Raw genomic sequence first — 23,380 nt, 5'->3', positions numbered from 1 at the left:
GTTGAATGGTGTAAAATCTTTTGATTTAAAGCTCTGTATTGATTCTTCTAAAGATATAGTATCACAGATAAATTATACTTTTCCAGTGAATCTTCTACATAACTTATAAAGCAATAAATCAGATTTTATTTCTGAGTTGATAAGTGGAAAAATTCATCCTTTCTGCTGTCCTGTTTAAAAATTAAATATTTCAAATTAATCTCATCCTTCCTCAACTCTAAGAAGAGAATACATTTGCTGTAATGAGAGAGAGCTGCATTTCCAAGGCCAGTATTTTCCCTTATGCTCTGTACAGAACTTGAAGAAATCTTTTGTGCACATCCTGTAATTTGAAATTTGAAAGAATCATCGACAGGAAGAAGCGTGTTTCTCCTGCCTGGCATGCTGGGTTTGCATGGCTGTGAATCTCTTGTAGCAATACGAAATGTTTGAGGTGAGTTCTAGACCCTTCTATCTTCAGTTAAGGAACTCCTCACTGTTTGTTTTGGGTTTGGCTGGGTTTATCAATTTACTTGGTCACTAGTTTGGAAACAAAATACTTTTAAGGAAGTAGTTGATACACATGATTAACAAAGTGCCAAAAAATAGATTGCTAACTGCTATAAGGGCATACAGCTTTACTGCAAAAAGGGACAAGTGTGCCTTGGCTTTACAATGTGTTCCCCTGACCACTTTTTGATCTGGAAGGAATAAACATTATTTCATAATTGGCAGATCCATGTCATGGTTATCTTTAGGAAGTAACCTCTCCAGTCTGGCCACAGAAGAGGTCAGCTGGGCAAGTGGGAAGTTGTGGGAGCCTTTGATGAGAGGCTGATAGATGCTTATCCTTGCTGGATATATGAGGATCATATTGACAAACCTGAGGAAGCTGTCACCACCAGCTGATCAGGAAAGCCAGCTCTGTTTTGCTCCCAGAGCAAAAAGACTGAAAGCAGTAAAACAGGCTGAATTCTGCTACATAATAAGCAAGGCCTTCCCTGATGAGTAATTAAGAGAACGTGCACAGAATATGTTTTTCTCAGTGAGATTAAGGGATTAGACTTCCCTGACACAAGAGATCAGCCCGAGTCTGTCTTGCAAAACCACAGACACAGTCACGTCTGCCCAACGCTCTGTGCCATCTCATTCCTCCAGCAGTGAGACCCCTCAGATTTGGGACCGTTTTTGGTTGCAAAACAGTCACAGACCTTTCCCTGAGAAAGCTGTCTCCCTGTGCCTCCCGGGCACGGTCTGTGCACTGTCAGTCCTGCTGCAATGACAGACCACAAAAGCTGCTTCGAGGCTTGAGGAGAGACTGTCCTCAAGATCCTTATTATCAGGCTGAATCAGCACTGGGCACCACCTCCAGTTTCAGCATTGACAGCACAGATGACATTCTCTTATATGTATATCCATACACACACACATGTGTATACAAACACACGCATACATATAAACGTATTAGTTGTGGTTATTTAGCTGCTAATGGCATGATTAGCAAAGGAAAGCATATTAAATTGTTGCCTTGTGCAAGTACACTGTTTTTCCTGGAGTTATACTAGCAATAATTAGGGCCCTTGTTCCTACCTCCCAGCTTTCCTATCTGATTAGAGAAAGAAAAGAAGTCCTCAGCCCAATTAAGCCTTCCCTTCCAGCTGGGAAAAGTGTAAATTTTGGAGGCCATTCTTCTCTCAAACTTGGCTGTCTCTTCCTTAATTATTATAAACATATTAGTTACAGTAGTTTGTTTTGGAAGGTAAACAGAAATAAAACATTTTGAAAAGTGATACAGTAGCAGAGACCACAACTATGCCTAACTCTGCCTGTGGATTCCCATAAATGTCAATATTTTCATTAGATGACTGGTGTTCTTACTGAAGTGGCCAGCGCTGTTCCAGTAATTCATTATTTTCTTTCCATTCCTTTGAATGTGAGTTCCCTCCTGCTGTTTGTGCATCTAGTCCTATATGGTGGAGTGTTCACAGCATCTGAAATACCCTCACATTGAGATCAGAAAACAAGTGAAATATTTTCCCCTGATCACAAGAAAGGGGGCTAGGAAAGGATTTTCAGAGCTTGTTTGTGCCACCTGGAAAGCAGCTTTTCACTAGCTCTGATTGATAGTGACAGCTTTGATCCCACACATCCCATCAGGCAGGCAGTGGGGATGCCCATGTTATAGGTATCCCAACTCCAGCGAGACTGGATGCGCGTGTCTGCAGGGAGAGCCAGCAGGAGAGTGCCCCAGGCAGGGCATGGAGCTTGGGAAAGCTGCTTCTGAACTCCCAGCAGCACTGGCTTCGGTTCCTTCAGGAAAGGTACGTTGCCAAAGATTGTGGTAATCTGGGAATTCAGATTGACATTGCCTGAGTGACTCCCCAGCTTCAGCTGCTGGAGCAGGAATTGTTCTTTATGCTTTTTTTTAAATGCAAGAGTTAGTTTCACTGACATCAATCTATCCATGGGTTTGGTATCTAAGGGTTACAAAGCGGAGCTTTTCTTATAAATGTAAGATTTTAAAAATATATTCCCAAGGTTAAGAAAATCCACTCTCAAAAAAAATAATTACCTTTCCTTTCGAGCTGTTATCAATTATAAACTGAGGAGATCCAATATCTGTTCAATACAGTGTTAATAATTCTAGCAACTCGTAGACATAAGTAACATAACAAAAGCATAACAGTGTAACTTAAATGTTAATAACTAAACGGGAAAAAGATCTAGGAAAATTCTGTTCATTTACACAGCAACTGCAAAGCTTGGAAATCATTCCTGCAGTGATACAGGAATGAAGCAAACAGTAGAGGAACTTTATATTCATTAGGAGCAATACCCCGTGTATATGTCATATTGCACCTTGTCGTGTCAGGAGATAGCTGAGTAGATATTTAGGTGGATCCATCATACAAGAGCCTGACAGTCCCTACCCAGTGTCACCAAGTTTCTGCTGGAGCAAGAGATGCTGTCACACATCCAAGATCATGCTGTTCCCATGCATCCTCTGAGCAGGTTTGATGGAGTTGTTCAGACAACCATTCCTCTAGTTACCCTGGGGCTTCTCTGATGGGGCAGTTGTGTGCCTTCAGTCTTGACCTGTGCCAAATGCCCCCATTTCTTTTGCCAGAGGTTAAATTACTGAGCTCCTCCATAGCTCCTGGTATTCGTTATGAATCCATTCCATTTCATATTTTCATTCCGTTTTCTTTCAAAAGCTTCAAGTTGCCTCTCTGTGCACCTCTGGGGAGCATCCAGGTTTCATATCCATACGTTCAGATGGAAATAACATTTGAGTTGAAGATTCATAGTTTGGTCTATGAGTTGCAGATTTGGCCTTTAAGATGTAGATTTTCAACAACTGAATCTTGTTTAAACTGGTAACTGCAGCTGCTGCCCTGCCAATTTGTGACCTTATTTCCTTCTGGATGTCCCCACTGGCTTGCATGTTGCTGCCAAGGTATGTAAACTGACCTATAGGTATTCCCATGCCCTCTGAAGTATTTCTTCAGCTGGGAGTTGCTGGGGCTCTCATTAGATTGACTTTGGAAAACTGATTATGAATCACATCTGCTTGTGATTAAAAACAATTTGTTGTGATTACATGGGGAAATGTTGCTATTTTTGTACCCGATAGCTGCTGCCTCATTGCAGCTGGTTTTCAAGCTTTCTATCTGTTTAACACCTCTGCTTGCTCCTAGTTCTTCTCTCCTACCAGTGTGATGGGAATGCATGTGGGTTTGGATATCAGGCTGAATTTGTCACTTCTGAGTACCCAATACAAATGTTTTGATGTCTTTTGTCTGCAAAATAGCCTTTTACCCACACCAGTGGGAAAAATACCAATTTCTAGGCATGATCATACCTGTGATGGGTCAGGCACAGTAGAAAACCAAAAGAGATCAAATTTCCAGAAACAAAATACTCACAAGCTACAAAACTTTGGACTAAAAGCTCTTTTCTTTTGCTCACTTGCCTTTCCATCATTACAACAAAAGTGGGGTTTGTTGAGCTTTAAATTAATATTTCATTAAAAAGTATCTGGAGAGGGATTTGCTTGGCCTGACGTGAGGGTCCTTTCTGACCTTTCCCATGTGCTCTGCTTGTGCATGAGAGTTTGTTTCCTGGACAAACTTTTGATTTAGCAAGTGCAGTAGCTACATGGTGTTTCTAAACCACCATAATCAAACATACTGCTGCAGCAGTAAGTGCAAGGATTGCATGTAGCAGGGGGTTACACCGCTAAAACTTCTATGTGTGTTGTTTCCTTTTATTTTCAGGTTATCTTCTTGTCTAATAGCACTAAAGAGATTAATAAGATCCCCAGGTTCATTGTCATTCCATTCTCACAAGCCTTGTCGTAAATATTCTATTATGTTTCCTGCTACTCAATTCCTTCACTGAACACCTAAAGTATTTTCCTTATTTGTCATCTTAATACAAACTTTCTCAGGAACTTTTGTCATTTTTCTTGCTCCTTTTAGCAGTTCGCAGTTGCTGTGGGACTGAGATAAGACAATAAAAATCAGCCTATCCATTCAGAATTTCTTTTGCCTAGATGCATAGATGTGTGTATGGATGCATATAATATAAAATGAGATATAAAAGTTATACATTCTACATGCTTTTGTTAGCATGTAGAACTTATTTTTTGTAGGCTATGAATCTCAGCGTTTTGAAAACAGTCTTCACACAACTGTTTATCCATCAGCTGGTGTCCTTGAGCATACCCAAAAAAGCTGCAGTCAGTCAGTGACATGATTCTGGTTTCACACCACTGGTATCTCAGCCAGAATTCAGCTCAGTAATGGCAATTTTATACACAGTCTACTGCACCTGAGAAGTTGAAATTATGTTTTCATGTTGCTTTATTTTACAGTAGTTCACATTAGGCTTTTATGGTTGCAGTGGTGCTCGCTCTGACCCAATACCCTCATATTCAAGACAGTAAATTCTGTTTTTTCTTAGTTGTTAGGGAAAAAACATGAGGTGGGAATGGCAGGTGCTGCTGGAGTCCCCCGGGTGCCCCTTGGGCTCCCCAGGGAGCCGTGGGGCTCTGGGATAGGGTTCCTGCCCTGCACAGCAGCCCCTGCTCATCAGTGGCAGTGACTCATTAAAATATGAGTGCGTGTTATGTGGTTGCCAAGGGAACAAGATAATTGAAGTAATTGTTTTTGCAAATCCTCATGTTGGTATTCAGCGTGTAAAGCTGCCTGTCATTGGGCAACCAGAGGCATGAGGGCTGTAGCCATCTTTTCTGGAAACCAAAAATGCCTTTTCAGTGTGGGGAGTGCATATTCCTGCAAGAGGTTTGGCTCCGTGGGGTTTTTTTTCCTTTTCTATTTCACAGGACGCAGTGCTTTTTTTCCAAGTCAGTTTTTGCCCCTCTGAGACTCGTTGCAGATCCAGCAGCTGCAGATCTGGTTCTCTCCTTACATTTAAATAAACATTCCTGTCCTGACTGGCAAAAGCCCTGTCTCTGGTTTCCTCGGTACCTGCATAGGCAGGGCTGCTAATGCTGCTGAGCAGATGCTGATGCTATCAGCCAAACCTGCTCCAAGAGCAAATGCAGTCAAAACCCCCCATCCATCGATAAGAGCAAACCTGCAGATGTTCCCAAAATGTCCAAATTGGCTGTCAGTAGCTGAGAACCCTTCAGCAAACAGCTGGATCCCATTTCAAGGCACGTTTCTGCTCGTATATGGTTGGCAGGGTTTGTTCTCCTGCATGCCTGGAACCGATGGCTGCAACCAGAGCAGTGGGACATCCCTGCACATCCCCACTGTCCTTTGCTCCCCAGTCACTCCGGAGCCCTGCCATCCCCATGGACAGCATGGGGAAGCTTTTATTTTATTTACAGCACACATTCATGGATTTGTGCTTGGCATTTCACTGGAAGTAGGAGTATTCATTTCACTCATGACCCGAGGCAAATTTAAATGTAGGCTTCCAGAAGTGTTAAAACAGTATAGACAGAGTTTAATGGGCCAGACTCCAAGCTCTATAAATTTAACTATTCCCATATATCCAGTGTAACTTACAAGTTGATTAAAACATGTGTGAATTGATTCCCGTAGACTGACACTTCACGGGTGGCTTTAGATTGAGAAATGAACTGGTTTTGCTTTATAAAGTGCCCTGTATCTCGTATGTATGGCTTGGAAGTTGTTTTAGAAAATCTCTGAGGCTGCTGATGTGCTGGACTGGCTGAGCTGACAGTTTGGCAGGGAGACAACTGACAGATTATTATATTTCTTTTATCACTTGAAGGTTGCAGAAAATGCAAACAATATGGTCATGAAGAGAGAACAAGAACCACCCATTCCTTCTGCTTTGAACAAATATTAGCTCCAGCCTCAAACATAGACAAGTGCAGTAATTTTAATAAGATACTCCAGAATGAAGTATCCCTCTTATTACTCCAAACGGAGTATCTGGAGACACCAGAATGGTTCCTCACAGATGGTAGCACACAAACACCAAACACCTCAAAGAAACAGACCCTTTTGCCTTGCATTAAACTTACCCCAAATGCTCCTTCAGCCCCAGAGAGAAACCCCAGGTTTCAGAGGACACTTATACCTATGTACATCCTATAGGATATGCCTCTGCACATCTGCTGATGCAATAGTGTGACCTCCTTCAGAGCTCTTATGCCACTGTCTCCTGCTGAAGAGGCTGCAGAGGAAGATCATGGCATTCTATGCAAGACATCACAGAGCCAATCTTGACTGGTTTGGGGCCACCACTAGAAAAGCTTCCTAAACTGCTCCAGTGTCCCATGCCAGTAAAGATGCCAGTCAGAGCAATCACCTTCTCCCTATTTCCACTTGCTTCTTCCCTGCTGTCTTTATTAGGAGTTGTTAGCGTTACAAGCAAAGATAGCTGATACACTCTTAAATAAAATGCCTATAAATTTGATTTTGACAAGGGGAGAATAAGGAAAGGTATATAGTTTAAGCAGAAATTTTTGGTGTGCCTTTCATTATCCTTGCTGGGAGGCTATTTCCACCCCTCTCTGGTGCCATGCAATGTCAAGCTGAGAGACAATCTAATTCAGATACTCTGTCTCCAGCAGTGCCCAGGGGGTGGTTTCCAAGAGAAAGCAGCCAATGCTGCCATGATTATATGAGGTTATAAGGTTTGGGATTAAATTCAGCCTAAAGCTGATGGCTTGGGATTTTATTAGGAAAATCAGTATTAATCTGCCTTTGTCACTCTGGCTGATCCAGATGTCCATGTGGCTGATGGATAAACCAACTCTGCTGGTTGTTTTCAGTGTTCACTTGTGTTCTGCTGTTTGTAGGGTGTGCAGAAATGAGAAAGACTAATGTAATGCAATGGCTGTGATGAAAGTATGGTTTTGCAATGTGGCCTGATGATGTTGTCTACAGAATTAGACTGAAGTAATAAAATCAGTTTTGAAAAGGGAGTTGTAATGATCTTTGGTACTGCATTGACCTAAGAAGGAATACAAGGAGTGTGTTGGGGGGTTTACGATTGCTCTGTGAAATTCCAAGCAATGCATTCCCGGGATTTAGCTGGGAAACCAGAGGAGTGTGTACTTGCCATTTGTAAATTGTATTACTTAAATTCCCCATTAACATATATAACTCACTATCTCTCTGGATAATCTAGCATGCTGGACTGCTTCCAGATAACCCAAACCAGGCAGAGGGTCTGGACATTGCTTCAGTTACTGAGGCACTTGAAGTCTAAGCCTAATTCCAGACCTTTTCTGTATTGCATGGGGTTTAGATCTCAATATCTGCTTTTAAACCTTGATTCTGGAAAGCAGTGAATTATATTCCTCATCTCAAGCCCAGGACGAAGTCCACAGCTTGTCCTTGTACATGTACTTAAATTTAGCAGCCTGTCAAGCCACTGTTGAACTGAAATGGGAAATACTGTGGATGAACTGTGCACATACTGTGGGTGAGAAAGGAGGTCATGACAGCCCTTATTTTGAAGGCTGAGTCTCTGGTATCCATCCTTGGAGCTACTTATATCCTCCATCTCCACCACTTTTATTGTTTCTCTTCCCAGAAAGTCTACTCTTTTTAGTCTGTCTTAATAACCTCTGGATGGTAATAACATGCTAATTTTATGAATTCTATATATAATAATAATATGCTAATTTTATGAATTCTATACAAGAGGCACAAAGGCAGCTACAATCCAACTTCTATGCTTAAAGTGACCCAAAAATCAAATCTCTATTGAAGTGACTTGAAACTAGAAATTGCTTTTGAATTTGTTTGTTGGTTTTTTTCCCAGAGTCTAATGGAAAAAACATTCAAACTCTCTTCAGGACTGTATGGATTTAGGTTAGTGTATTAATCTTTATTATCTAAATTAATGGAATTTTTGTATTACATAGATGTTTATACATTAGAATCCTTGCCAGTGCTGGAGGTAATGGGTGTTGCCACTGTACAATATTTTGCATTCTTTGATATTTACGTTATTTATTAATATATTGGCCAAAATTCCAAACAAGTGCATAGTCACACTGTTGTGAGATCAACCTTGGAGTTTCTACCTCCTCAACCTTGTGAAAAAGCAAGAAGGTGACAGTGAGCAGAATCAGTTTTCCTGTGGGCTCTGAGGTCTGGGTAGGATGCAGGTGTAAAGCTCTGACACAGGAGTCTGGGAAGTCCTTTCATGGCTGTGGTGAGCACACAAACAGGCTCAGATGTTTCACAGTGCATGGACAAGTGCTGAACACATGTCTGACGTGGTCTCTCTCCTGGACTCCTACGTGTTTGCAAAAGTCCATGTCTCAGTTCTTGCGGCACTTTTCAGACTTGGAATGAAATCTAAGGCCTTTAAAATGTCAGTTTTTGGGATTGCTAGTAGCATGTTCTAATGATCTGAGGAGTAATACTGCAAAACCTTACACAGTAAATTAACCATTTTCAGTGCTCACAGTTTTATAAGCTATCAGTGGCGTCCTTCCTATTGCACCCAACTTGCTGCTCCTGCAGTGGATAGAAACTGGAAAGCATAATAGCAATGCATGTGTTGTCACTAGTCCAGACCAGTGCAACAGACTTCCCTCTCAAGGGAAAAGGGTCCTTTTTTTCTCTGATTCTTGCCCAGGATGGGAATTTTGTATTTTCTGCTGTGCCCTGCCTCAAGGCAAGGGTTCCTCAGGGAAAACACAACTGAACCTCCGATGTTTTCTTTCCTTTTCATGGAAAAGGGTTTTGCTTTGAATGAACCCCCAAAACGACACAGCTCCTCTTCAGCCTGAGAAACATAATGGAGCTCTGTGTCCCTAAAGAACAAGGTTTCTCTCCAGACTGCCAGCGTGCCCTCCTGAATGTATATGGGTTTCCCACTATTTAATTCATAGTGCTTTTAGCTACTTTTCTCCTCATCCCAGATGGAAGCAGAAACTGCCAGAGGTTCATGAAAATGAAAAATGGTGAGTGAAATATACTGTAAATCCAAACTTTCAAACCCCAATAAGGCTTAATTATGATTTCATCCAAAGTGGCTCACGTAATTATTTCTCCCAGGTTTTAATGCTGTAAACCTGTCTTCTGCAGCACACATCCACATTCCCATTGGCCGTGCCAGGAACTCACCTCCAGATTTATCACTTGAGCATGAAAACATACAATGATCCTTTAAAACTTGCCAGTTGCTAGAGAGCTAAATATCACTGCCTGAGATTGGGAGCACTCTAAACTAAGTAGGAGGAAGTGCAAGGAGCACTGAAGAAACTCTATCTATTTATCTAAGGCAAAACTGGCAAATTTTTAAGGTTGTCTCCTCCAGGTACTGTCAAATAGCACTGGAGGTCCTTACTTAATTTGGACCAGAAATTATATGCCATTAAAGAAAGCAAAGGGCATGTCAGAGACAATTTTCTCCTCGTGTTATGTTGTCACTCTGCCCCATTGCTCCCAGTGTGATACATGTCATCACCAATAATTCCTGCATCCCACAGCACGTCTGTATTACCCTTTAATTCAGTGGTTAGATGGACTGGCCAAACAACACAGAGTTGTGAGTTCCAGTGGGCACACGGCTGACATATTTAAGAGACCGAATTCAAATGTACATGTGCAATGAAATCCAGGATGTGATGTTCCAAGAGGAATGCTTTTGTCACCTTCCTCCAGCCTAATGTCATTCATTTTTAGTAGTAATAATAAATGAACATCCCTCATTTCTAAGAACTTGGTGAAAATTTTAATTTTGCTCTGATTACTCATTTTCCATCTTGCCCCATGTGAAATGCATTCTCTTTCCTGGGGATAAATGGATGGATAGATAGATAAATAAATAGGAAATTTAGAAAGAATTCCCCATTTTTACTTTCTGCATTTTAGAGTTTATTTTCTTACACATGCCAAAATGCTTATCCACTGTTTTGTTTCCAGTTACCCCTGGCTTCTGTCTACCTCCTAAAAAGGGGTCACTGTGCCCACACCTTTCTGCACTAACAGCACAGTCCTTTGATTTTCAGAGAAACTGCTCCACTAAAAGAGAAGCAGAAGGTGACTGACAACAGCAGAGAATGAAGTTGGTGAAAACTAGAAGTCAGGTCATTTTCTAGGCCTTTTTTTCTCTTCATCTCAGACCTCTGGATAATTAAGTAATACTGAAATTCTTCTAGAGGTATATTTCCTTGCTTTACCATTTGCACAAACAAACTGGTTCCCTTCCCAAAGCTTATACTATCTTCCTTGTTTCTTAATTCTGTGCTTATTATGACTAAGTAGTGCATCATTCGTGATTTTATTTTTCATGCTGCTTGGAAAAGCACCTATCCCTTCAAAAACTGCAGGGATCTCTGTGGGTGAGCTGTGTTCCTGAGAAAAATAAAAACCAATCGTTCAGAAAGTCCAAGATTTTTCCCCTGTGCACCACAATGTAAGAATAAAACTCGGGGTGTACCAAAGGATTATGTGTTACCTCTTATGCTATGCAGTTTAATAATGCACATTTGGACTGGAAGTGATAATATAAGTGATGTAAATCCATAAAACCAGTCCCAAACCTCTGTGCATGAAGCTCTTCCTCACCCAGGGGCTGTGATTCTGACAAACCGCATCCTTCCCCGGGTAAGGCAGCTTTCTGAAAAGCCCCCAGCCACCAGCAACACCACTTCCTTCACTAACTCTCATATAAACAGCAATCCCATTTATGCTTCCCAGCAATCTTTCCTGTTAGTAGCAGAATTACTAATTGCTGGCTTACAGCTCTTTCCTCTCCTCAGCAGTCAGATCAGTGGAGCCTGGCCGCACTCCAGGTTTTTGGCCGTGGAGGAGACAGGCATTTCCAGCCCTCTGCCTGCAAAGCCCTCTGGTTTGATTTTTCCCATCAGAGGCACATGTCTGTGTTTGCACAGTCTGATAGTTGATGCTCTTGAGGGAATGGGAGTTCAGGATATGGCCCGGCCCCTTGCCTCCTGATTTCTGTTTGTCCCTAGAGCAGAATGGAGGGTCCCTTAATTTGAGGAAATAATGTGTGGTTTCCACTTGGAAACTCTTAATTAAATAGTCTGTGTAGGCTTGGGAGTTAGTCTGTGTTTATCTGAACACAAATTTTGTTTTCCTGGGGGTGGGCAAATGACAGGGTAAATTAGGGGACAGAAGTGTTCACTCCAGAATTAAAACATCCAATGACAACTCCACCAGCCACGGAGTAAGGAAAGCAGAAGTGCAGAGATCCTGCCTGGTTTGCAGCTTTCCTCTTTCTGATTTGAGCATCTAATTTCTAGATTAATTTCTGTTGTTATCTAGGAAGCCTGCTTTCCTCCGTCTTTGGGAGGCCTTGTGCGTTCACCATGGGCAAGAGAGATTTTGTCTAAAGACAAAATTGAGTGGGATTTGCTCTCCTCTTACATCCCTCTGTCTTCATGTTTTTGTTTTAGTTGTCTTTTTGCCTCAGGGTTTTCCATTGACTGAATTGTCTAAACACTTTGACCATGATTGCCAAATTATACTTTCCTTCAGAGATGATAATCTAGATAAAAGAATTGAGTAGCTGCCTGCAGAGGAGGGATATGCAGCACACCGAGTTCTTAGCACTTCTATTTATCAGCTGGAGTATCTTAATTATTAACCTTGTGACAAAGAGTGGTTTCTCCCATGGTCCTGGGGACAGATGTAGGGATTGGCAGAAGGGAGGCTGCAGGCACCAGGCTGCACCCTCTCTTCAGGTGATGTTGCAGCAGGGGCAGAGCCAGGGTGCTTTGGACAGTGAAGGGTGCACATTGCACATTCCTGGGATTTGGGGTGATCAGCACCCTGGGCACATTCCCGGGGGGGGGGCTGGCACCTTGTAAGGGGAGGAAAGGGCAAGGAAGTGTGACAGCTTGGCCTTTCCTGCTCTCGCTCTGCTTTCAGTGCCAAAGAACCGTTTCCACCTACATTTCTAAAGATGACTTTCGTCAGAAGGAAAAAAAATACATGGCAGGTTTACAGGTATGTAAACACCTTGTTTTACAAACAGCAACATAAAAGCCTGACTTGACCTGACAGCTTTTCTCTAAAGAAAATATTCCCCGTCTATAATGAATCTCCTGTCGCTGATTCCTTGTTCCAGAAACAAATGGTGCTGTTCCAAGAATGTGTTACACAAGTGAATTCATAACAAAGTAATCATGGAGAAAGCGGGTTCCTTATAGCAAAGCTGTTATAAAGCATCGCAGACATGGGTATTTTAATCTCCCAAAGTGTCTCTGTCAGTATTTCCCTTCCTCCGAGCAATTTGGACCAGAATGACAGCAACAATAATTGAAGGATGAGTCACTGGCTGTATCGTAGGTGAGACATCACCAAGGAGGGAAGGCCAAGAGACAAACCTTTAAAAACAGGCTTGTTTTTATACTAGTGCTGTATCTCTCAGCCTGTCAGTCCTGGAGAGGACACTACAAATGTCCCCAGATTCAGGGCCCATCAGAGTTGTCACTCCATTTTTAAGCTATCAGTTCATCTTCAGAAAATCGCTGTCACCAATTCCTGTCATTCAAGATCCTAGTCTGAACACAGAAATATGTACGAGAAAATTCAGACCCTGAAATCCAGGTTTGATCTGTGTTTGAGCCAGTGGAAAGGAGGCAGTGAACAACTCTGAATTCTTAAAATTGCTGAGATCAGGATACAGCTCTAGACAAAAATGGCCATCAGGGTTTAGAAGAGGAGCACAGAACCAAGATTAGAGTCTGAATCAGAGTTTTCAAGTTTTTCTCTTTGCAGTCTTAGCACTGACAGAGCAATACCGAGGTCAGAAAGGCCTGGAGTGAGATGCAGGGAGAAAACGAGGGAGACAAAGACGCAAACGAACAAGGAGTGGGACAGGAGGTGGAGGGCAGGAGAACTGCCTTTTGCAGCTGCTGCTTGGGCTTGGGTGACCACTGCAAGTTCGAAAGTCCCAGCAAAATTAATTTTGCTGTCCATGACATTTGAGCTGCTTTTCCGGCAAAATGAGGCAAAAGAGATGGGAGGGAGTGGGGATCCTGCCTTCCCTGTTGGACCATGCCTGAAACTGGCTCTGGGAATGTAGGACAAGCATGGTGCCACTCAGGCAGCCTATCCTCAAAACCAAGCATGTGCCACTGTTCTGATTTATTACCTTACATTTATTAAGCAATTTGCTGATTAAAACAGAAAAGAAGACAACCCGTGTTTCCTACCACTTGTCCATTCACAGATAGATAACATCACTTACTTTTTTTGTCTTGGAAAAAACTTGAAATTCACATTTTTCTCAGGGTGGGAACCTGGAAAGGGAATTTTATCCTACAGAGGAGGTGCAGGGGGCAGGGAGCTGCACGTACCTGGCACTTTTAAGGATGCACTCACCAACTCTGGGGGCCGGGGCTCAGAAGGCAGCTAATGAAGGGTAACATGATCTATCTTTTGTGTGAGGTGAAGGAGTTTTGGAGCCGGGCAGAGAGAAGGGAGGGCTGAGCCAGCCAGGAGCATGCACTGACTAGCACCAAGGCAGAGAAAACAGCTCTTGGAACCACTTCCATAAATTTTCTTTTCCTTGAAGCATCCGACAGAAAAAGAGAGAGGGGAAGAGAGGGGGGGAAACAGGGAAGGGGGGAGGGAGACAGATGGAAGTGTGAACGGAGCTGTAAAACCTTGCAAAAGCAGGGCTAGGCAATCATTCCTTGTTTTGGCACGGCTGCCTCCTGCGACGGCTGGAGAGCCTCACTTTTAAGAGCTCGCTGCTCTCCTCCTCGGCTGCCTGTCCCGGAGCCTGCCAGTGGCTCGGGGTTGATCTCGGAGAGCTCTGCGTGAAGAAATAAATAAATCAATGGAGCCGGAGGACTCGGCGAGCAGGCAGGGACACGCGGAGTGGTGGGGAGGGACCAGGAATCCCCCAGCAGCAAAGCAAAGCACAGCACCTCCGAGCTGGGCAGCCAGGCACCAACCTCCTCGTCTTGGCTACCACCAGCCCCCCGTGGGGTCAGCATGTCTTTGTCCCCTCTCTGGGACCATGAGCAGCCTCCAAAGGGTCTTGCAAACATGTCCAGCTCCACACACAATCCCCCCAGTGCCAGGCATCCTTGGAGCAGCCATAATGGGGCCTGAGAAATGACTCCTGCATCATGCTTGGGGCCTGAAAAATTGCAAAACAGAGCCCTCACGCAAAAGAAACTTTCCCTCTGACGTCTGAAGCTTTCTCCCATGTTTCTGAGCTGAGGAGGTATTTCTTCGTGTCAGGAAAATGTGAATGGGAACTAAGTCAATGTAAACACAGCATATTCATCAGATTTTTCCTTTTTTAGTTCTGAGTACTTTAAACAACAATGAAATATAAACAAAAGTTACTTGTTTTTAACCTATATTAATAGTGACTGGACCATTAACTGTTTCCTTCTCCATCATCGTAACATGTGGTTTGTCCGATGGCAGCTCCCAGGCAAGCAGTTCAAACACGGGTTCCCAGTGCCATCCCTATTTCATAACAGTGTGTGTTCAGCAGAGGGGGCAAAGTCCTTTCCCAGTATCATGAAAAAAGCCTCACCCAAACCCCTTCTGAAGCAATGAAACAGTTGCATTGACTTCATCTGGGGATTTGGAAAAGACCCTGAGTCAGAGTGTGGAGCAGCAAAACCACATCTGTTGGTGCCCTCAGCATGTCTCCTAGATTAAATCATCATCTTCTTTTCTTTGGGAGAGGGAAAGGGATAGTCAGAGTCACGAAGACAAAGAATAAGACTGGCTAAAGCATATAAAAGTGTTAAATTGCTCTGTAATGGTTCTAAGAAGTACTCAGTGAAAATATTTCATATCTAATAAATGTATGACTAAGAACACAATAATATTCACAGAGCCATAACTCCTTCCAGCGAAGGCTTTGAATGCAAAACAGATCAGATGGCTTCCAGACAGGGAAAAGCAGTCGGTTCTTATTGCAGCCACCATGGTAACTTCTCAGCTCCCTTTACTGTCATTCCAGATGGGAAATCGGGACAGTAGGATACGACATTACAGGCACTACAGCCAAATTTTTTCTGCACTTGCTTTCAGAACCTTCTGGAGCAAATTATTCCTTTATTTTCAACACTGACTCAGGTTGGTTGCTGTTAGGCAATCCCAAAGATCACTGCAATGGGAATTGTCACTGAAAGCTGAAGATCTCCTCTGTGACCTAATGGGGAGACAGTACTGGGTAGGATCCTGGCAATTTGGACCCCAGTCCATATACTGTTGGATGATCTTGGGAAAGTCACTTTTTTCTGGTCTGTTCACGTCAGGAATAGTTACCTCCTTTTCAAACCGAAATGGAAGGATGAATTATTATGATTGTTATCTTGGTCGTGTCCAGTTATTTTTCTCAGTCAATTCAGCTCTTGTATCAGGGTAACTGTTGTGTGATATCAGAGATGCTGGACAAGCTTAATCAGGGGTCATCTAGGAAATGAAATGAGATTAAATTTGTAGTTTAAGAAGAATCCAACTATATAATCCACTGAATCATTGCAGTGTCAACCTCTTCAAAATGTATAGAGTTTTAAAAAACCCTAGGCTGTTGCTAAGGAAAATAGTATAATATTATAATAATTATAACAGCGATGTGTTGTAACAATTCTCTGATGGAGACGTTTACTTTTCAGATTTTTCTCAGGTTTATATGGATGGCATTTGATTTGATTGCTTTTCATCGTATGTGTTACCACCATTCTTATCTTTTGTTTTCAAAAAAATGAGTGAGGATATTTATCCAAGGCTACAGAAAATCCTGGAAGTGAGGAGTGCCCATAGAATAGGGGCAGCTGAGAACTTAACAAGAATATTGGGAAAAGTCTGAGTTCTTTCACTCGTCTCTCCGTTTTTTCTCACCCCATGTTAGGAAATCTACAGGATAAATAGACACATTCTGCATATGTGTGCTGCAGGACCAGTTTTAGCATAGATCGTCCACATACACTTTAAACAAAAATTGGGTGTTTAATACTATACTCTGATAGGAAATGCAGAGAACCTGTTGACCTGTTGCTTCCTCTATCCCTGAAGATGAGCAGAAGATGCAGCTTCTCATCAGGTGGGGATGTTCCTATCCTTAATAACCCTTCTGTTGAGACTATTTTTTTCAGATTTTATACTCCTGCTTGAAAGTTTTGGCATGGGAGTTAGACAGTCCTTGAGATTTTTTCCGATATTATTACCTTCTCTGTGAAAGTGTGTATATGGCTCTGTGCTTTGCACAGCCCAGGCTCGTGTAAAGATAAAATATTTAAAAATATGCAATCGGGTTTTCTTTACCTTGGCCTTATTAAGTATAGAAAATAACCACTCGTGCTTGTGTTGAAGGAAAGTGTTTCTTCGGGGGTTAGTCAAATAAGCTATTCAAAACCACTAAATCCTTCCAAAATACCCTTCCAGAGCTGTCAAAGGTAGTGAGACCTCAAATTATAGTATCAACAGCATGCTGTTAATGCTGCCAGAGTTGGAGGGAAGCAGGAGTTTGACACTAAGCCTATTCAGAAATGACATAATATTCTCTTAATCAATTAATGTACATCATCATGTCAGGATGTGACCTTCCTTTTCTTGTTCTTTCCAATGTGCTCAGCCTTCCAGCAACAGGCCTGCATATGCCTTTAACCTAAAGCAAACATTATGCAAATAGAAATGGAAAATCACTTGAATTTTATTTCCATCATTTTTCTCTTGGTCAAAAGAGAGCAGAACAGGTCTTGTGGGCATTTATTTAGCACAAAGATCCCATTTTCTTCTCTTGGAGTTCTCTGGAAAACACTACTTTGAAAGATCACCTCTTGTAATTACACGCAATTCATTATGAACCCAAATGTAGAAGAAAAGAGAGTGTCAACAGAAAGCAACATATATCATGGCACTCTTGCTGAAAAACATATCCTTGTAAACATAGCAATTCCTCCTATATTTTAAACATTGCCTTTTAGATTTCAAGTGATATTGTCCTTAAACCAAAACTCATTTCTACACCGAGGCTAATTGCTGAATGTCCTTTGCCACTTAACACATCAAAACCCAATTGTTGTGCCGTCTAGCACTGCATATGTCAAGTGTTAGAAATTAAAGAGCAGAGTCTCTTCAAAGGTAGAAAATTTCTAAGACTGGCCTCTCAGAACAAAACCTTGAGCTTTTGCAGTGATGGGGATGTGATATTTTCTTTCTAGACTGATATGATAAGATTTTATGACCTACTAAGTATATAGAAAATGAAACACATACACACAACTAAGAAGATCTTTAAATTGGAAATCACTCATATCTGTGCACTTTAAGAACTCCAGAAGAAGCTGCAGTGTATTGAAAACCCCACATTGCTCCCAAATGGCATTAGGTTCTTTCTTGGTATGGGGCAAGGAGGGTTTGCAGGATTTACTTCCTTGTTTATGTATCTCAGGCTTATGAATTTAATATTCATGCTATTATATTTATACTGCCTTTTCTTTTTCTTTACTACAAAAAGGTTTTAAAGAAAAGCCTGAGAAATAATGGTTGAATATGAATATTACTGACCTTTCGATCACCTGAACAATATATATAGTTCTATTTAAGCTACAAAGCTCATGACATCTATTTTGCATACAATAATCCTGTGTCCAGGTTACACAAAATAGATCAGTGCCTGGGATAAGCATCAGCCTTTTTCTACTTAGTAATTTCAGAATTTAAAAAATTTATTTAAAATAAAGGCAGAAGGCTGGTTTGGTCCTGTGTAACCATGCAGACTTGTAACTCAGATGGCTGTCTTGGTCATGGAAACCCCCAACCAAGGGAAGTGGTTGGGGTGGGGAGGAGAGCAATATATGCCATCAGTAGCTTTTCTCTGTGCTTTGAGAGGAAAATTATTTTTATCCATGTCAGTACCTATTTTTTTCATTAATTTCCCTTATGCTTTAGGTTTCCTTGGAAATCTTTGCTATATTATTTTGGGAAGAGATGAAGTAGACGCTTTCAAAATTCTAAGGAATATGTGGCATATGTAGTGATTATATTGAACCACAATGCACTGACTTCTCCATTAAAGGTTGGACTTGATGATCTTGGAAGGTCTTTTCCAACTTTAATTAGATTCTATGATTCTATAACTTACTTCAACCCACGGCAGAGAAAATTGGAATTGTAAAGACACACTCAGTTCTTACCAGTGCTGCTGCTTTTTTACCACATTGCTACCAGAGGAAACACTTGTCCATGGTAGATCATTTTCATTCCTTGACTTCAACCTAATACAAAGAAATAGGTGGAATAATTTTTAGTTATTTATTAATGCCACAGACATTAAATGTGTCGCTACAGAAGAGAGCAAACCAAACTGAACAGATAAGAGCCTGCACACGAGCAAAATGAACTTCCCCCAAGTCTATAAAATCCATAAGAGACTTTTGAGACTTAATAGTTAAGTTGATGGAGGACAGCCAAGATTACCAGGGAAAAGGTTGCAAGTACAGCTTGAGGTCTATGAAATTCATGTGCAATTTGGAGGACAAAAGCAAAGGCTACGAAGAAAACTATGTTGCTAGCTAAACAGACCCCTATTTAGTTCACAGTCTTAAGACAGTAGGTTGGTGCAGGTAGATAAAATCCCCTAGCCTAGAAAATAGTGAGAAAAAAATCTGATGCTGCCTTGAACTTATTGATCTTCTCTTGGTGGATGAAAAAAAATCTACCTGCCATTTTTCATAATTTCCATCCACTTTCTGGAAAAACACCTCTTTTTTGCTTGTTCAATTAGACTTATCTTATAGCTCATTTGCTGAGGAGCATGTGTTGAGAATCCCAGAGGACTACTGCTTGGTTTTTTAGGCTGAACCTGTAATATTTCTTTCTATTAATATTCCTTGGGTGTACCTATTTTGCTTCAGAAGCAGTGTCTATGTCAGTGAACACTGCTAGGCTACAGTGGTTTCAACACACACTGGTGATTTGACCCCCATAAAGAGTATTCCTTTAGGTGAAAAGCTTTAGATGAAAACTTATTCTGAAGAGAAGCATTAAGATTTCAGTGTGCTAAATGGTGATTATGAGAGACTCAGGAGATGTAACAGTGACAGCACCTTCAATGCTCTGCACTGATTCCCGGGAGATCCTAGAAAAGGTAAGTGAACTCCTCCACCTGCCACTGCTGTTGTTGCTAGAATAAGCAGCCAGAAGAGGGTGAAAAAAGAAGGAGAGTGAAAAGAGTCAGAAAAACAATATGGCCAGGCCAGTGTGGGCAACCTGTACCTGCAGTGCTCACTCACAAGAGCCCCCCATTCCAATTAACAGGGGAATGGCTCAGCCTGCAGAACGGTCCATGGTGTCTGGGGAAGCAACATGAGACAGCTTGGTTTTTGCAGAGCAGTCTGATATATTCCATATGGTACAGGAGCAGTTTTTTACTTCATTTCTCTTTATCTAGGCAGCTTTGGATGGAGAAACGCCGAAAGGGTGGAAACAGAAGGCAGAAGGAAAAGTCAGAAACCATCGTCTGGTTTCTGCAGAGGTTGAGCAGTGTTTGGTTTGGCTTTCAGACGTGGCAATTTAGCAACAGGAAATGTCAGCTCATTAGAGCCATCGCATGGCATCGTCTGATGATAGCAGTCGTTCCCGCTGGCAGGGCTCCAGCCGTCACACTCCGCGGGGAAACGGCACGATTTGATATCAATGTCTCGATTTCGTTTTTAACACAGGACAGTTTAGTGGGCTAGTGGACTTGGCAGGCTGTTAACAGAATTAATTTGATTGCCTTGGCAGTGGTAGGAGGATGCATGAAGGAAACCTTCTGGCTCCGCTAGCAGCATTTAATACCAAATGATTATCATATAGTATTGAACCGGTGCTTGGATGAAGCATGTGTGAGGGCTTGCAACAACTTTACCAAAAATAGTAAGTGCCATTTGAAGTTGGCAAACATGTGTGCTCGAGAGAAAACAAGCTTTCCAGTTAAAGCCAGTCAGAACTTCACCCTGCAGGCCTGTTACTTGTCATGTTCCTGGGCTGTGTCATTTTTCATCCATGCTCCGGCTGTGAAAGTACTGCTTTGTATTATCTGCCACTGAATTATATTAAAAGCCACAGCTGTCTGCTGTTGATGGAGACTGTTTCCACTGGAGGATGGATACCTGCAATAATGACAGCTGGATTTGCTGTTGGACAACTTGTAGTCTTGGCATTCAGCTTGTTATTTTGCCTGTAAATGCACTGGGGAGAGTATTGCACGTGGAGCTGTGTGTTTTATGTACATAAACCTCTCATCTTTGGAATGAAAGAAAATGCCACTTGGCACGTGACTCATTTCTATAAATACCCTTTCTTTAGGTACTTATAATGCAAAGGATGGTCAGAAGAAGCTATGTATCTAGTAGGATTTAGCTGGTCCCTCAGACCTCCAGTGGTCTTACTCCAAGTGACTAATGGTAAAACAAACGTGAGCGTTTTTCATCCAAAGGGCTGAAAGTGTTTTAAAAGCATTCAGGAGAACCAGTTGCCTCTCCAAATTTAAAGCTGCAACTCAGTTTCCATGATCAGGTCAATATTGGTTCCAAATCCAAAATCAACACAAAATGGAATATCTATCTCAAAACTGGCACGAGACCCATGTCTGAGGAAGAGGTTTTCTGCTAGATTTGCCGTGAAGTGCAATAAAAGGCTCCTGATTTTGGACACTAAAATGGAGATGTTTCAGCCATCCAGAAAGCCCATTGTTCCTCTAGCTCCCTTCCTCCCACTGTATGTCACATACATACACACACTTTCCCAATTTTGCCACCTTGGAAAAGACACCAGGTTGTCTGCACAGCTGGCACAGATTTGGTGTGAAAAGTGTCCAGGCATATTTTATCCCTGGCACAGATATGCTCCAAGAGCACCAGAGCCTTCTGTTGGCTGAGAGGTGCTCTGGTTTCCCATTTCTGCTCAGTGTGGCTCTCAACCTCCACTTTCATAAAGGCACTGAAAGGTGTTATCATCGAGACTGATAAACAGTTCCAATGAAACACATTTGTTTTGTAAAAGCCGGATTGTAATTCTTCATTGAATGGCTTGGGATGGAAGGGACCTTAAAGTTCATAAAAGATCATCTGGTTCCAGCCCCTTCTGACAAAAGAAGAGGAAGGTGTTTCTGAGAAACACTCCAACACTGCATTGTTTTGTTTTGGCAATATTCAAAGGGAAAATACTGTAGCAGCAGCAGTAGCATTGTCATTACTATGTGTCTTCAATTCTCCTTGCTCCTTATTGCTCTGAATTGAAAAATGCTGGGCAGAATGAGGTTCTGCTTTTGCCTTGGCCATTCTGCAGATTTCTGCTTCTGAAAAATCCCATTTCTCACCATTCTATGGCTTTTCAAAACCTTAATAAAGAGAAAATGGGAAAAGGAAAGAGATGATACAAACCTACTAGATTTCCTGTTACAGGTGATTGCAAAAAAAGAGAGAAAAAGGGAGAAAGGAAGAGGGGGAAAAGGTTTAAAGCATCAATATTTATTTTCTGAAATTATCAATACAGAATTAAAATTAAAGCAGAAAGGTCTATGGCAAAGTCCAATTTTGCACTACAAAAAATAAAAACATTGATCCCCTATAGAATCTGTTAACAACTTTGTTAAAGGTCTAGCAAAGACAAAACTCCGGAAGATAAATTTCAATTATTTTTTTTAATAATAATTCATTCTATCTTTTCCTACCTTTTTTGATCTCCACTGAACCTGACCAGTTGCATTTATATTTCAGTATGCTCACATTTCTTCCAACACACTGCAGTGTGTGCACATGTAGGTACATACGTCTGCACGCACACGGGAGCATGGAAAGCCCAGGAATTCCTCATGGAAAATATCACTAAGCTAATATTTTAATGGCAACTTCTGCAGCGTAAATAGATATTTTATACAGATAGATCAGCTCTCCTGGGACAACAGAGAAGACGGTTCTTTATCCAAGCATTCCCAGGACCAATTTATGACTGCTGCAGCCCACTAACAGGTGGTTTGTCTGCATGAGATCATACAGCAGTGGCCATCCAAAAGTTTTCTGGTACCTCACACTCAATCAAAATGATCTGCTTTTATAATTCACAACATGATTGAAGGAGCAGTAGTGCGACCAGCACTCTGTGGCACTGCTCACCTGCTCTTCCTTCTGCTAGGGTAGATGGGAAGGGAAAACAAATGGAAAATGAGAATATATGGATTTTAGCTGTGTGTGCCTTGCCAGCCACAAAGCAGCCACCATTCAGCTGCGATGGCCACTGTGCCCTCAGATGAACAGGGAAAAGGAATGAGAAGGAAAATCTGATCTCTCCACCAGTGGTTTTTCATGCTGTTTGTCAGTGGCTCTGAGAGAATGGGACTGTGACCTGATCAAGCAGCTGTGGTCCTGAATGTCTGGGGAGGAAGGAAGAAAGGAGGAATAACGGCTCCAGCAGCTGGAGCAAAAAGGGAGGGAGGGAGCACGGAAGGGCTGTGGGTTGCTCTGGCAGCTGCTCTGGGTGGCTGGGCACAGATTCCCCCCATGAGTTCAAACAGGGCACTGAAGCCTGTCCCAGAGCTGGGCTCCCAGGGAGGGAGACGCAGCTGGTGTGGTCCTCATCATGGTGGCTTTGGGCTGGACATCTTCAGGTGGTATGGGATGGGAGAGAAAAGGGCTGGTAGGAAATAGAGTGTACCCTCCAAGGAAGGTCAGCCAGAGGAGAGGGGTGGGCAGCGAGCTCTGATGAAGAAAAGCATCACAGAAAGGGAGGAAGAACGGGTAAAACCTGAAAATGATGAATAGGTAAAACCTGAAAATTATCTGCTTTTTCTGCAGCTTCATGAAGACACAGAGAGAGTAACAATAACTGCAGTGAATAATCCCATTCTGCTTAAAAAACTTGAGATCTCATTTAATTTATATATATATTCCATTTATTAATAAAGCAGCAGTCTGGTTCCTGATGGAATTTCACAGTCAGATGTT

At 42.0% G+C, this 23,380-nt stretch overlaps 1 long non-coding RNA gene across 2 annotated transcripts in view; it reads right to left on the bottom strand.

The window, feature by feature from the left end:
* LOC135412689 (uncharacterized) overlaps positions 1–23,380 on the bottom strand; it is a 160,212-nt gene that overhangs the window by 21,591 nt on the left and 115,241 nt on the right. Inside the window, exons 8-9 of one of the 2 annotated variants that reach the window (XR_010429891.1) lie at positions 18,590–18,670; positions 7,894–15,863 (exon numbers count right to left, since the gene is read on the bottom strand). This is a non-coding gene — a long non-coding RNA (uncharacterized LOC135412689). Of the gene's footprint in view, positions 1–7,893; positions 15,864–18,589; positions 18,671–23,380 lie in introns of those variants that run through there. The other variant, XR_010429890.1, reaches the window with a different exon arrangement.

This window comes from Pseudopipra pipra, chromosome 4, assembly GCF_036250125.1.
Source record: "Pseudopipra pipra isolate bDixPip1 chromosome 4, bDixPip1.hap1, whole genome shotgun sequence".
Lineage (NCBI taxonomy): Eukaryota > Metazoa > Chordata > Aves > Passeriformes > Pipridae > Pseudopipra > Pseudopipra pipra.
Note: the sequence above shows the minus strand (reverse complement) of the source record. Positions and strands in the feature narration are given on the sequence as shown.